Source organism: Ictidomys tridecemlineatus, chromosome 14 (genome assembly GCF_052094955.1).
Source record: "Ictidomys tridecemlineatus isolate mIctTri1 chromosome 14, mIctTri1.hap1, whole genome shotgun sequence".
Classification (NCBI taxonomy): domain Eukaryota; kingdom Metazoa; phylum Chordata; class Mammalia; order Rodentia; family Sciuridae; genus Ictidomys; species Ictidomys tridecemlineatus.
The window spans coordinates 47,379,559-47,395,287 of record NC_135490.1 but is presented as its reverse complement, the minus strand read 5'-3'; the positions used below and the strand labels follow the sequence as shown (position 1 = coordinate 47,395,287).

Below are 15,729 nucleotides of genomic sequence, written 5' to 3'. Positions count from 1 at the left end.
CTCTTGTAGGGAACTTCAAAAGTTAAGAACTGTGTTTTTTAGTCTATCCACCACTCCTTTCCAGGTAATTTTTGCTCAATATCAAGAAACCCCAATTAGTGTTTAAGCTTCCAATTATCTCACAAATGCCATTTTTTTTAAGCTTGTCTGTTTGAATCTGAATCTGAGGAAGTCTATCCATTGCACTTGGCTGATATGTCTTCTAATATCTCTGGTCCCTTCTAGCTATTTTTCTTCCTTTGAAGAAATTGGGTCACGGGTCATGGCCTAGAATTGTCCATGATTGCATCTCCACTTTGACATGTTCTCCTATCCTCTGTATTTCTGCAAATTGATTCTTAAATGTTGACCCTCAAACAGATTTAGGTTTGATAGTCTAACAAAGCTACTTCAAAGGGATTATTGTTATTACATCATTTTTTTTCTCTTTGTCATATCTACAATTGTTTCTCCCCTTTCAATTAGTCTTATCCATTTGCAATTTTTTTCTCTCCCTTTTTTTTTTTGATTGAATCCAGGAGTGCTTTACCACAGAGTCACATCCCAACCCTTTTAAAAAATTTTTAATTTTGAGACAGGATCTGCTAAATGGCTTAAGGCCTTGCTAAAGTGCTGAGGCTGCCCTTGAACTTGCAATTCTCCTGCCTCAGCCTCCCGAGTTGCTGGGATTACAGGTGTGCACCACTGTGCTTGGCTTTCATCTCCTCTTTTCTTGATTGGTCTTGGCAGAATTTTACTTTAGTTATTTATTTTTTTAGAGAGAGAGAGAGAGAGAGAGAGAGAGAGAGAGAGAGAGAGAGAGAGAGAGACAGGAGAGAGAGAGAGAGAATTTTTTAATATTTATTTTTTTTTAGTTATCGTTGGACACAACATCTTTCGTTTGTATGTGGTGCTGAGGATCGAACCTGGGAAGCATGCATGCCAGGTGAGCATGCTTGAGCCACATCCCCAGCCCAGAGTTTTACTTTATTAAAGTTTTCAAAGAATTTGCTTTTGCTTTTGTCTTTTCTTCCTTTACTTCATTGATTTTTTGTCCTTATTTTTATTTATTTTTGTTTCTTGTTATTAAATTTGCCCTTTTACTTTTTTCCAGTTTCTTGAATTAACAGTTTTTGTTTGAAATTATAAATTTCCCTCCATCTACTGTTTTAAGTCCCAGGAAATTTAAATGATTACCATTTCATTGACATTCTGAGTGCATAATAATTCACTATATGTTTTCTTTTTTCACATTTTAAAATTTAATCTTATGTATTTCCCAGCAATATATTTTGCAAACTATCCTTTTGCTATGCATTTCTATTTTTTTTATTAAGGTCTGAGAAAATGATATATTTGTTATTTTTTATTCTATGGTATTTATCAAGTAATTCTTTGTGGCCTGGCACATGGTCAGTGTCATAACCCTCCTATATCTGTGCTTAACAACAGTTTTTCTATGGTACTGAGTAAAGAATTAGAGGAAAAGGGAGAAGGATAGGGAGAAAAAGGGAGGGAGGGAGAGAGAGAGAAAAATAAAGTACAGAGGTAAAGTGACTGTGGATATATTCCAGAATTTTTTTCTGAGTTCATTGATGGTGAAATTACAGGAGATTTTTAGTTTTATGCTGTCTGCTTTCCAGGCTGCAAGCCCATTTCCAGGGAAAGCAGACAAGAAACATGCCCCCCAAAAGTGTAGAAATAAACGGGAATTAGTATCCTTGGCAGCTTTGGGTCCTCAGGTCCTCCGAGGGACAAACATGTGTTCTGTTTTATTGAATGTTTTCCATCTTAATAAGCAGTGGGAAATGCCAGAACCATCTGCAGCTGCTGCTGATCCTGGGGACTGAAGAAGGTGCAGCACAGGGCTTCTGAGCATTGACATTTTCCCATTGCTCAGGAGTGCTAGGAAAGTCCTCACCTTAGGGTACTGGAGTTGCCCCAGGAGACACGCTCTGCTTTGTAGGACTGGCGACCCCTTCCTTGGCAACATTTTTTTTTTTTTGTATTCCTAAGCCTCAGATGTCGCTCTAAGGCCATTTACCCATGCTCCACAGAATGAAAATATAGGGGAAAAGATGTTTGTGCACGTGTATTATTCAGCTCAAATATATTATGCATAATGTGACTATGGAGTTGCTGCACAAGTACTGGGATGGAAGAAATGTCACTGTACTGAAATCAAATTAAATCTAGTCCTAAGCCCTCCATCACTAGGGAGATGAGCTGTCCAATTTCAGGTATTCCCCAGGATGGAATGGGAGTCCCTGAGAGATGACACGCATCAGAGCCACTTGGCAGAAGGCCTCCCATCTTCAGCCCATTGAGCTATCACTGCTTTCTGAAACCTGATGACCTGTTCAAGTTCTCTCGGAGCCAGGGGGTGGGTGGTGGCGCGCCAGAAGCACTGGTAGTAATATAATTTACACTTGTCTAGAGATGCAGAGAGATGGTGCCCCTGGAGGCGGCACTGGACACTGCAATTGACTAATGCCTGTTCCTTATCAGCGGCTCCGCCCCAGAGGCGCCCTCGTGTGGCTGTATTTCGGAACTGCTTCCTCAGCCAGAGCCATCTCTGTTTTTAAACCTGATCCTGAACTTCAATATGGCCTCTGATGCACCTGGAAGACAGGACATTGCTATGTATTTTTTTTTTCATTTAGATTCCCCCAACAAGCATCTTAATTTAAAATCATGAATTTCCATTGTTTTTTAAAGTCATAGACATTATTTCAAGGGAGGAGGTGAGTAGAGATGGAGAGGTAGAGAGAAGGAATGAAAGGAGGAGGGAATGGGGATAAAGGGAGGAGGGAGAGAGGGAAAAGAAAGAAGTTGCTAAGAAGGGAAAGGGCGGGGGAACCAGGGGTGAGGGGAAGGAAGAACAGGCAGAGAGCTTTGGCCAGCATGTTCAAGGCACTGTCCACACCCACCAAACTCCCCTATCCCCTCCAGTGCCTCTGCGTCCCCATCCTGCGTAGATTGCCTTCAAAAGATCCAGTCTCCCACTAGAGACACCTGATGGTCTTAAATAAATGGCCAGATTTTCCCAGACAAGTGGCCAGTCTAAAAGAAAATGACCCTTTTGTCTAGGTTTATTGTAAACCAGTGATTTAAACTCCTTACCTGAACACTCATGAAAGCAGAGATGGGCTGACTATGATGTGCTCCCTGAAATACGCACTTGGACACCCTGCCTTCTGCTGGAGTGCTTCCAAAGGCCTTGCTAAACTTTGTTTGAGTAGCTAAATAGGGAGACTTCTGGGTTCTCTTGTTCTCTGATATTTACAGAAACTCAAGAGGGCTCATTTCTCTCCTCTACACTGTTTGTTCATCTTTATATCATGTTCCTGCAACTCTCTGTAATAAATGGTTTCACTTATGGTTCATTGCTGAAACCAGATGAGGCCTCTTCTGTTGAAGACCAGGAAGGTAAGTCTGGAACAGGAGAGAGCTCTGTCATCTTTTCCACTGGCAACATCCCATCAAGGGTCAATGCCACCACTGCCCCAAAGGCTAAATGAGAGGTCCCCAAGTCTCCCACTGTCCCCTCATGCATCAAGGGCTTGGCCAACAGTCTGTAATGCTATTGAAAGAAGGTGAAAGCTTTATGAGGCAGAGCCTTGCAGAAGGTCATTGGGAGTCTGTCCTTGAAGGAGATATTGGGATCCAGGCCCCTTCCTCTGTCTTTTTGCCTCCTTACCAATGATGCAAACAGCTCTGCTCTGCCCCAAATTTCAGCCATGATGGACTACCTTGCTATGGGTCCAAAAGCAACAGGGCTAAGCAACCATGGATACAAACTTCTGAAACTCTGAGCCCAAATTCTTTGATTCTCTCAGGTATTTTGTCATAGGGATGGAAACTTGACTAACACATCTGTCTCTTCTCCACATGTTCCCTCTCTCCTTTGCCTTAATTCACTCATTCATTGAGTCAGTCAACAAACATCAGTTGAACAATTTCCAGGACTGCTATTTTAGTTCTCGGGGTACAGCAGTGAACAAAATGGACAAATTCCTGCCTTGTATCCTAGTAGTGAGAGAATGAGCACAGCTGTCCCCTGTGCTTAGTGCTCTCAAGACAAAAAGAGCAGGGTAAAAGGACAGAGATGTTGGTGTGGGGCCGTGTGAGGCCTATTTTATACAGGAGTGAAGAAAGTCCTTTCTGATAAAGTGAAGACAGCAGAAATGAGGAGATGGGGAAGAGGGGTTTGTGTGTGTGTGTGTGTGTGTGAGAGAGAGAGAGAGTGTGTTAGAGAGAGAGAGAGAGAGAGAGAGCGAGCGCAAGAGCTCTCCAGGCAGAGGGAAAGGCAAGAACTGTTGAGGAAGAGAATGGAAGCAGCTAGGCAGTGAGCACAGGGAGGTCGAGGGTGGGGGAAGGGTTTGAGACCAGATCATGCAGGCCTTACAGCCTGTCATAACGTGTCTGCACTCTTCTCCAAGCACAAGGAGAAGCAAATCATATTGAGCAAAGGAGTTCCAAGGTCTCGGTCATGTTATTCAAAAGAGCCAATTAGCTGCCCTGTAGAGAACAGACAGAAAAACCAGTTATAAGGCTCCTACAATGCAGCAGGTGAGACCACAGTTCAGGGAGTGGTCGTGGCCGAGATGCGTACATTATATGAAGCCAAAGTCAGCAGATTTACTGATAGAGCAGACATGGGTGTGAAGGAAAGGGACTCAATGCTGACTCCAAGGTGTTTGGCCCGAGTAATTAGATGAAGGGAGTTGCCACCCATGAGCATGGGGAAGAGTGAGGGAGGAGCAGGCTTTGAGGAGAGAATCAAGAGATCTATTTCAAATGAATGGCACAACAGTCATGCCAGCATTCATATTGTGATCTTGCAGTACTCTTTCCCACGTTTGCTGACCAGAAGTATGGGGCAGGAAATGGACCATAGGATCCTGGGGTATTTGGAAATACTAGCTAGCAAGAAAGCTTTCAAAGACGATTTGGGTCTGGTCCCAAGGACTAATGCCAGTTAGAAGGGTGGGATAAGGATGGGATAATGATCTGGGAATGTAGCTCAGTGGTGGAGCACTTGCTTAGCATGTAGAAGGCCCTGGGTCCAGTAAAAAAGAAAAAGAAAGAAAGAGAGAAGAAAGAAAGAAGAATATGTGAGCATTAATAAGGATAAAACTGCAATGAATTGCAATGTCATCAAATGTGTTTAAATCCATGTGTTTATGATGATGCTAAAATAGATCTTTTAATTGGTGCTTGTTGGAGAATGATGGCAAACCAACTCATTATTGAGAAAAATGATTGATAGTAAAGGGAAAGAATAAGCATTTATTATGCCTTTTATGTGCAAACTATACCTAGGATAATCAAATAGTATTTGAGGGGGCATTTTTCTTTAATAATCTTCCAGCTAATGAATGAGGAAGAATGACAGAATTTGAATATCACACCATCTTAATGAGGTAATGGGTCCAGGCAATGAGCATAAACTTCTCTGAATATGATAAAAAAGAGACATTATTTGCCTCTCAATAGAAGGATCTGCCACTACCTCTAGAATCCAAATACCAATTTTCAGATAATTCAGAGGAGGTTGTGACATGTCAAACAATACTGTGGGGTGCATTCAGCAAGATCCAAAGAGAGGATAACACCATAAGACAAATGACCTAGTTTCCACAAATAAATTGCCAAGAAAAGGGAATGGGAGGGAGAATCTAGAGATTAAAAGACTTACAGATATATTAATCACACTGTGCAGACCTTATTTGAATTCTGATTCAAGCTTCCAAAAAATTATGAGGTAGATGGATAATGGAACATTGACTGGCTATTAGATGATGTTAAGAAATTGTCTTTTTTTTTTAATGAGGACAATGAGGGCATGATGATGTTTAAAAATGAGGACTTGTCTTTTAGAGATGCAAACTAAAAAAAAGATATATATGGAATGATACAACATGTATGTCTGGGAAAGATAATATGGGGTGGAGAATGGAAACAAGATTGGTCCTGAGTGAATAGTCACCGAGCCTGTGGGATGGGTGGGGGAGTTGGTACACCAGTCTGTCTATGGACTTTTGTGGATGTTTGAAATCCCTTATTATAAGGAGTAAGTCAAAGATAAAATATAGGAAAGAAAAGGAGGAAGGAAGAAAAGAAGAAAAGGAAGCAAGGAGAAAGGCAGGGAGGGAGAAAGGGAAGGAAGGGGAATTTTGTTTGGGGCACCTTACAGTGAGGAGGTAGTTTGCTATCCAGGTGGAGGTGTTGCATAGGTAGTTGAGTCTGTGGGAAGGAAGTTCAGGAGTGTTAAGGCTAGAGAAAAAAATTAAGAAATCTTAAATTTTTATAAATTTATAAATGATGAGCCAGGGATGGCCCATGTCTGTAAACTCAGTGATTCAGGAGCCAGAAGCAGGAAGATCACTAGTTCAGGGCCAGCCAACTTAGCAAGACCCTGGCAACCTAGCAACACCCTGTGTGGTTCTCTCTAATCCTCAGCCACTTTTTTTATTGATTTTATTTTGAGACAGGATCTCACTATCTTGCTTAGGTCCTCACTAGGTTACAGAGGCTGGCTTTAAACTGGTAAGCCAAGAAGGGAGAGAGAGAAGTGGAAGGGTCACCCTGGGGACCAACCAAGTGGGAGACCATGCTATGAAGGATGGGCACATTCAAGTGCCAAGTGCTGCACAGAGTCAAGTGCATGCTGGATGAAGAGGGGCTGTTACCTTTGGCAGCCATCATTTATTTGGGTTAAAAAAAGTTTGTGGTGGTTGGACTGGGGATGTGACTCAAGCGGTAGTGCACTCGCCTGGCATGCATGCGGCCTGGGTTCGATCCTCAGCACCACATACAAACAAAGATGTTGTGTCCACCAAATACTAAAAAATAAATATTAAAAATTTCTCCCTCTCTCCCTCCCTCTCTCTTTAGAAAAAAAAAGTTTGTGGTGTGGGTGGGAAGAAAAACCCAAGTGGCATGGATTCTAGAAGACAGGAGATGAGAGGCAGTTGAGTGTTTAGGGGGGATTTGCAATACAGAGCAGAAATGAGACAGAGGCAGCGGTGAGAGCCATGTGAGATCAACAGAGTCGTTTTATTTTAAGTGGGAGAAATTATTCTTATGGGAATGGTGGAGTGTGGGGCAGAGAGAAATGATGTGGGAGAGAGGGCAACTACTGACTGGATTTCCCTGTTCATCCAGAACATCCTGAAACAGGTCACAATGCAGTCAAATTCATTGCATTTGGTGTCATGACACACATATTTCACTGTCAGAAGCCTGAATATTGCCCCCATGGTCTCCCCAGGGAGATGTATGTTTGATGGCCATGTGTTCATTCTTGAAGCTGCATCCACAATGAGGCAATGGGGTTGAGGCCCCATGGGTTCAGGGCTCACAGATCAGCACAGGGCACTCTGTGAAAGCCCATGCCAGCCCAGGCTGGGGTCACCTGGAGACACTTTATTGGTCCCCTTGCACAAGTTCTTGGCAAATTCCTCACCTCCACTCACTGGTGGCACCAAGAAGCAACTGATGACTTCTGGTGCCAACAGGAGTGTGTGCCCACTGTTCTAGCAGCATCCTCATGGCTCAGGCCATGCTCTTGCTATGCTCCTCCATAGCTGTCCACACTGAGAACAGAGTGAAGAGGTGAGGTCATTTCACACAGACCACACAGGTTTCAGTGTCTAGCCGAGATGTGGGGTGGACAGTGGGACAGATGGGCCTGAAGTTCAGAGAGAAGATCAGGCTGGAAACAGGCAGTGGGGAATTGTTAGACCGCGGCCAGGTAGTGAGCACAGGGAGGAGGGGAGGGCAGGTAGAGAAGAGGGTAGGCAGCTGCAAGGCACTTGAGTGAGGAGACTCACCTGTGTGAAATACTGCTGGCAGGTCACCTCAGGGGAGGACTCTCAATGGCCCCTGAGATTTGCAATGTGGAGTCATTTAATGAACTCCATAGAAGCAGTTGTGGCAGAGTCATGAGAAGGAAACTGATTGAAGTGGGTTTGAAAAAGAATGAGAGGAAAAGAAGTGGAGTCTGAGTATGAATAAGTGCTTTGAAGAGGATGGATATAATATGGTGGTGAGAGGAGGCTTGAGGTTTGGGGTCAAGAAGGTTTTTAGTTTTTTATGGGGGAGATTTTCGTACACATATATGATGATTATGGAGATGATTCAGTGAAAAGAAAAAAAAACTGTTCCTGAAGGAGAGACAGAGACAAATTGATGAAGTGATGTGGTTGAGTAGGTACAGGACAGGATCCAGGGTGTGTGATGGGGGCTACACCTAGGAGCACACCCCACTCATCCTTCCTACTAGGAGGAACAGGGACTATGATACAGTTGCACATAGTTGCAGTGATCCTTGAAGATTTTTTTTTACTTTGTATCAGGAATTGAACTCCAAAGCCCTTAAGCACTGAGATACATCTCCAGCCCTTTTTAATATTTTATTTAGACGCTGAGTCTCTCTGAGTTGCTTAGGGCCTCACTAAGTTGCTGAGGCTGACTTTGAGCTCCTGATCATCACTTGCTCCTGATCTTCGTGCCTCAGCCACTGGGCTTACAGGTGTGTGCCACTGTACCTGGCTGAAAGTGTGGTTTTAAAACTGGGGGCTTTGTTCTCAAAGGCCCAGAAGATTTTTCTCAGGTCTGAAAATGTATTATCTCAAAAACAAATGTCATTATAATTGTATCTTTGACTCTTCCCTATTCTTCACATTCCACATCCAGATAAGTCATTAGGTGATGTGATTCCACCTGCCCCAGGGGTCTTGTCTGTAGTGCCCCTGGCTTTCTTTAGCTCAGTAGCATGGAAGGGCTCCTGCTCAGCATCTGGCTGACCTGATCTAGCAAATACTTGATGCCTGTTTGGGGAGCTTGTGAGCAAGTGATGTAATCTGTTTCCCTCCTAAACTCGGGTAAACTCGGGATAATAATGGTACTTACCCTCTCAGTCCATTAAAAAATTAAAATAAGTAATGGTGCCCAGTGCTCCACACTTGGTGGGCATCAAGTTTGAGCGGTCTATATTTTTATCAGCCCTCACTCTGCATTTCAGGTTGAATTTGCATAGTGTGAATTTCTACTCTAGAATTTCTGATGCGTCCTGTGGGTCCCCCAACTCTCCTGCCTGGCGTCCTTGCCCTTCCTTGTATTTTAGATTCAGAACAAACCCACCATTCACCAACCCATATATTTCCATTTGCTTTTACAAATTTACCAAAGATACTGTTTCTCACATCTTAACCTGGAGAAATCGTGCACATTCTCCAGGCTTCATTGCAAAATACTGCAGTATTTCCCCTGACCATTCTTCCCATGCCTGGCTGGTCCCTTCTTGCCTTGCCCCTTATTTCTAAGTTTGCCTCTTAGTTCTAAGTTTGCCTGTCTGTACTCCCATGGGACTATGTGCTCCTCGGGAGCAGGATGACTGTTTATTTCCTGTCTTTATTTTTTTGGTGCCTTGAACTAGCACCAGGACAAATCAAAGCTTGGAGGAATGAAGGGTTAGTTATTTCCTCCTTGATATCCATCTCTTTCCCAGCTCTTTGTGATGCACATTGAATTATTGAATTACCTGTTGATGATCTATCTTCTCCATCATGCCATGAATGCACCGAGAGATGAGATGTTCGTTTTATTTTCCCCCCAGAAATAACGATCCTAACACACAGCAGTGTCTATAAATGTTTATGCACAAAATCGAATGAATGAACCCTCCTCCAGGGCCACAATCTCCCTCACCCCGCCACAACCCCAAATGCAGGTGGGCATCCCCGCAGACATAGCAGTGGCCTCCAGGAGGCGCCCGCCTCTCAGAGGTGCTGGGAACAGCAGGCGCCCCTTCCTGGCAGGCGAACGGGTTAGTTACAGCTGCACCAGCCCTGAGCAAAGAGATGGGGACCGCACGATTGACACGCTGCTTCACCCCATGAACGCGCGACTTGCCTCAGGGATGCATCTCCTTTCTGTTCTTCTGGGCCACGATGCTAACATTTAAGGAACGTTAATTGAGGGTGGGTTGTGGGAGGCTGCCATCTTCCCGTGCTCCTTGGGAGATGCTAAGCCTCTGCTGCTGGCTGTGACAGCTACAATATGCGCACATATAAAATGTTCTTTATCTGTCATCATATGATAACAACAAGTGCGTGGCATGTCTAGCACTATCCTATGTTCTTTATACATCAACTGAAAGGCGCATAATAAGATAAAAAAGTATAAATTCCCATCTTGTTAGAAAAATTCGATGCAGTGGGATTGAATTCCTCACAATATGGCCCAATTAGCAGTAGCTGAGGCAAGGTTAGAACCGCGGCAGTTTGTACGTGAGTGTGCAACAGGCTCCCAGCTATCCACAGCCACCTGCTGTCTAGCCAAGGGACCACTGAGCTGTCTTGCCAGCTAGGACCCAGATAGCCAGACAACAATTTTAAAGGCCTACTATGTTCCAAGTGGCTTGCTTTGCATTGAGTATCAGCAGGTAAACAAGTGACCCTTCCTGGAACATTCAGACTGATAGAGGAGACCAAAATGTTGGGAGAGTGATGTGGCCAGTGGGAATGATGGGCAGAGCAGTAAGTGCCTGGGAAGGAGCCAGAAAAGGAGTTACCAGCCTTTTCACTGCCTTCCAAGGCAGCCCACCTGGGTTCCTACCACCACTAGTGCATTATAGTTATACATAATATTGGGCATCATTTGACATGATTATACAAGCATGAAATATAGTTGGCGCTAATTCCATCTCTAGGCTTTTCCTCTGCCTGTCCCTTTCCTGTTTCCTTTCCTCTGTTCTGCTGGTCTTCTACTTATTTATAGTTTTTTGATTAGCACATTAGCGCTTTATGGATATACATAAAGGTGAAATTCACTGTGGTATATTTATATATATATACATAGGATAGTTTGGTCAATTTCATTCTGGTGTTCCTCCCTTTTCCCATTCATTTCCCCCCACCCAATCTCTTTCTTCTATTTCATTGATCTCACTTTTATTTTTATGGGGTCCCCTCACTATTTCCTTTATTTTTCTCTTTTTTTGGGAGCTTGTGAGCAAGTGATATAATCTGCCCCCCCCTTTGGTAAAATCAGGATGATAATAATATCTTCCATATTTGAGAGATAACATTTGACCATTGATTTTCTGAGTCTGGCTTATTTCACTGAGTATGATGACCTAGTTTTATCCATTAACCAGAAAATGCTATAATTTCATTCTTTTTTTTTTTTAATGGCTGAGTAAAACTCAGTTGTGCACATATAATATATTTTCTCTATTCAGCCATCTATTGACAGGCATCTGGGCTGGTTTCATAAGTTGGTTATTGTGATCTGTGTTTCTTTAAACATTGATGAGGCTATACCACTATAATATGCTGATATTAATTCTTTTGGTTAGATACTAAGGAATGGGACAACTAGACCATATGGTGGTTCCACTTCTAGATTTCTGAGGAATCTCCATACTGTTTTCAAAAGTTATTGTACTAATTTGCAGTCCCACCAACAATGTATGAATGTAACTTTCCCCCTATACCCTTACCAGAATTTATTATTATTTGTATTCTTGATAATGGCCATTGTGACTTGAGTAAGAAGAAATCTCAGTGTAATATTGATTTTCATGATTGATAGAGTTGTTAAACATTTTTCCATGTGTTTTTTGGTAATTTGTCCTTCTTTTGAGAAGTGTCTGTTTAGTTCTTTTCCCCATTTATGAATTTTTTGTGTTATTAAGTTTTTTGAGTTCTTTATGCATTCTGGATATTAATCTTCTGATTGAGACATTAGTGGCAAAGGTCTTCTCCCATTCTGTAGACTTTCTCATTGTTCTGGCTTGTTTGCTGGGCAGTACCTTTTTAATTTGATGCCATCCCACTTATTGAGGTGGTTTTATTTCTTGTGCATTAGGAGCCTTGTTAAGAAAGTTGATGCCTGTACTAAGATGTTGGAGTGTTGAGCCTACATTTTCTTCTAGGAGTTGGAGAGTTTCTGGTCTAATTCCTAAGTGTTTGATTTACTTCAAGTGGAATTTTTTGCAGTGTGGGAGATGCAATTTTTACCCCAGTCTTGTTATTGACCTTCTTTTTGGCAGCTGGTGCTCTGGTCTTTGTGCTGGAAACCTGTCTGTTCCCTAGTCCCTCTAGGGCTTGGGTAAACCCCCAGTCTCTACCAGTCCAGTCTTTTTTTTTAATATTTATTTTTTAGCTATTGATAGACACAACATCTTTGTTTGTATGTGGTGCTTGGGATCGAACCCCGGCCGCACGCATGCCAGGCGATCGCGCTACCACTTGAGCCATATCCCCAGCCCTACCAGTCCAGTCTTGTCCCCAAGTCCTTGTATGGCAGCTAGGATTCTTGTCCTTGGTGGTCAACTTATTTTGTGCTTCCTGCTTAGATTTCTGAATAACAGGGACTGTTCTTCGCTTGCTTATTGGACTGTTACCAATTAGACCTCTCACCCCTGTCTTCCCATGCTTTCCCATCCGCATGTTGGCCCCATCATCAACAGTATGAGCTTGCCTGATCCTCCACTAGGCTCTGCATTTCTAGGCCTTGGCCCAGCTTTCCCATCTATTCTACCTCTGAAGCCCTCCTTACCTGCTGGCTTAATCACACCTCTGTCTCCCCTCCAACAACTGCTGGTGTCTACAAGACCAACAGACTCTAGACTATTCTTTTCCTCTGACAGTTTCTCAGGCACAAGATGTCAAGTGTTCCTAGGGTTACTCAGGACTAAAAATAAGAGTCCACAGCTGCCCAGGATTCCTGGGGACATCTCAGCCCCAGTGCAGGCTAGCAGCTTTTCTTTACCTCTCACAGAGTAGGCAGTTTAGGCTTGTTATTGGCTGTTCTAGAGGTGAGATTTTCAGCCACAGAACTGCTGTTACAATGGACTGGGTGATGCTTGCCTCTGGGCTCTACCCTCTAGATGCCAGAGGTACGCTACCCTCAGTTGTGGTGGTGAAACTATCTCAACATTGCCAGTCATCCCATTACCACTTACACAGAACATAGGGTTGGGGGGGTCAAGTGGCACTAGAGAAAGGATCATGCCACAGTGACATCCCAGCAGAACTCTATGAAAGGGACATCCTCACTGTAGCAGGGGTTGAAATGACCCAAGGAACAGTAAATGCTGACTGAGAGGGTCTCCTTGCAAGTGGAGCTCCATCTTTGGGGACCTGAAGCCCTCTATGTCACAGTCATTTCCCTATTTCTAATTCTGTTCATCTCGTCCCACGTGGGTTTCACCTCCTCGCCTTCTGAGAAATCACAGCATTCATGTCAAGGAGTCTCAAGGTTTTTCTAGTCACTGAGTCACAAAAATTGTTGTGGGTAAAGATTTTAAGAGAAGGTGGCTGAGAACCAAACAGGAAGTTCTGAACCCCCTTGAGTTCTCCTTTCCTTTCTACCCACGATTAGGAGTAGATAAGCACATACAGATGCTTCCAGACCTGTGCAGATCAACCCATCTTAAATTTATTTACTTATTTTTATTTTTTTATTAGTTGTTGATGGATCTTTATTTTATTTACTTATCTATTTATATATGGTGCTGAGAATCAAACTCAGTGCCTCACACATGCTAGGTAAGAGTGCTACCACTGAGCCCGAGCCCCAGCGCCCCCATCTTAAATTTAAAATGCCCTAAGTTGAAAATGCATGTCATGCACCTGACTTACTGACCATCACAGTTTGGCAACACAGTCCACTGCAGGGTGGGGGCTGTTCCCCAATGATGGCTTGGTTACTGGGAGCTGGGGCTCACTGCCAAGGCCCAAATTGCAAGTTTGTTGTAGTGCATATCGCTGAACCAAGAAAAGATCAAATTAAAAAATTGCAGTACCTTTTGTGATGAATACACATTACTTTTATATCATTGTAAAGTAATACATATATTACTTTACAATGAATAAATAATAAATAATAAATAAATAAATATTTATTTATTTATATTTATATATTGGGTCCTATGGACTGGGAAGTCACAGTCCTCTCTCTGCCTCTTCAAGGGGCCTTGGGCAAGTCACTCATCTCCATACTAAAATCACACAGTCCCCTTGAGCTCTTGTCCCCTTGGACCCCCTTTGGTTGTTGGAAGAACATACAGATGTTGAGGTGACCCATCATGAGATGCTACCTTAGCACCAGGCTAGTGATTGACAGAACTGGGTTTTGAAACAAATATGCCACCCAGGGGAGCAGGGACGGGAAGTGTTACCAGGTGCCATGCCCTGTGAGTACCCTTTGCTGGCCTTTGACAGGAAGGAGCCTCAAGATTTCAGTAGTGGCCTCTGCCTTTCCAGGTATTGGATAACATCATTTTCCTCTATGCCAAGAAGGAGGAATGGAAGAAGGCTGAAGAACAACTCGCACTGGCCACCAACATGAAGTCTGAGGCCAGACACTCCTTGTCAGTACAAGGCGATGGAAAGTGTTTGGGTAGGTGTGTTGGGGAGGGGAGGTTTCCACAGTTCTCACTGTGTCAGCGCTCTCTGTGTCTGGGCAGCCCTGCTCCACGCTCAGCATGAGACCATTTAAGCTTTTGGATCTGGGCCAAGAAGCCAAGGACAAGAGCACAGGGTGGCAGCGCCTTTGAATCCCTTGTAGTGGGGATCCTTGGCAGCCTGGCACCCCTGGGTGGTAGGATGTTAGAGGCTGAGCAGTGCTATGAGGGCATAGGCTGCTTGCTTTTGAGTCTTAGCAGCCTGGCATAGAGCCAGGTGTTGCGACCCCTTGCCCGCAAGGAAGACGCAACTCGGGAATCTTCTTTCAGCAGTTTATTCAGGCCTTTAATTATGTGTCTCTGGAAGCTTCTTCTATTACTACTACTACTACTACTACTACTACTACTTCTACTTCTACTACCGCTACTGCTACTGTTACTTCTACTGTTACTGCTTCACCCGAGCGCCCCAGCCTTGATAAAGCATACCAAGCCCCAATGCAAAACTGCTACGTGGACCTTTCTCATAGGGTGTTTTACAGCTACATGCCATCTCTCCCAAAATAAGGAGTTGTTTATCACAGGCCACGGCGCTTATCAGCGCCATCTTGTAATGGCGACCATGGTCCGCTGACACGGCTCACCACAGCCAGGTACAAAATGGCCCTCCACAAAACATCTTGATTACAGGAATAAATGAAAAAAGTAAATGATAGTCTGAGCACATTGGGAATGAAGTTTTAAATAGGATTTTTTTTTTTTTTTGGTGGGACAGGTACTGGGGATTTAATCCTGGAACACTTTACCGCTGAGCTACATCCCCCAGCACTTTCTTTTTCTTTTTTTCTTTTTTTTTAATTTTGAGACAGCATCTCCCAAAGTTGTTTAGGGACTCTCCTTTTCCTCAGATACACCAGTCTGCTGCTGGCTTTGCTTCCTTTCCCATCCCAGATGCAATCTAGCTTGATCTCTTGAACCCTTTACTTGCTGGTTCCTCAACTTTTCTGTCTCCTTGTAAACAGCTGTGCTGGATGACATCCCTGGCTGGATCAGCTTTCTGTCCTTCACTTGGGATGCTCAAGGGTGCTGCAGTTCACACAGTTGATGGGTTATTGCCAGGCTGGACTGGCTACCTGACTTGTGAGGTCCAGTGTGAAATGAACATCTAGGTCTCTTGTTTAAAAACTTCAAGAATTTCAAAATGGTGACAGCAGGTTATTAAACCAAGTGAGGAACGCTTTTAAGCATGGGTTCTTGTGCTTGATCATAAGTGTGGCATCCACCTTCACACAGCATCCAGGACTATGCATGTGATCATCCTGGAGTCT

The 15,729-nt window shown here is 43.6% G+C and overlaps 1 pseudogene; it reads left to right on the top strand.

Annotated features, from left to right (window-relative positions):
* LOC101968314 (hexokinase-2-like) overlaps nt 1–15,506 on the top strand; it is a 100,947-nt pseudogene extending 85,441 nt beyond the window's left edge.
* Nucleotides 15,507–15,729: the final 223 nt, after the last annotated feature.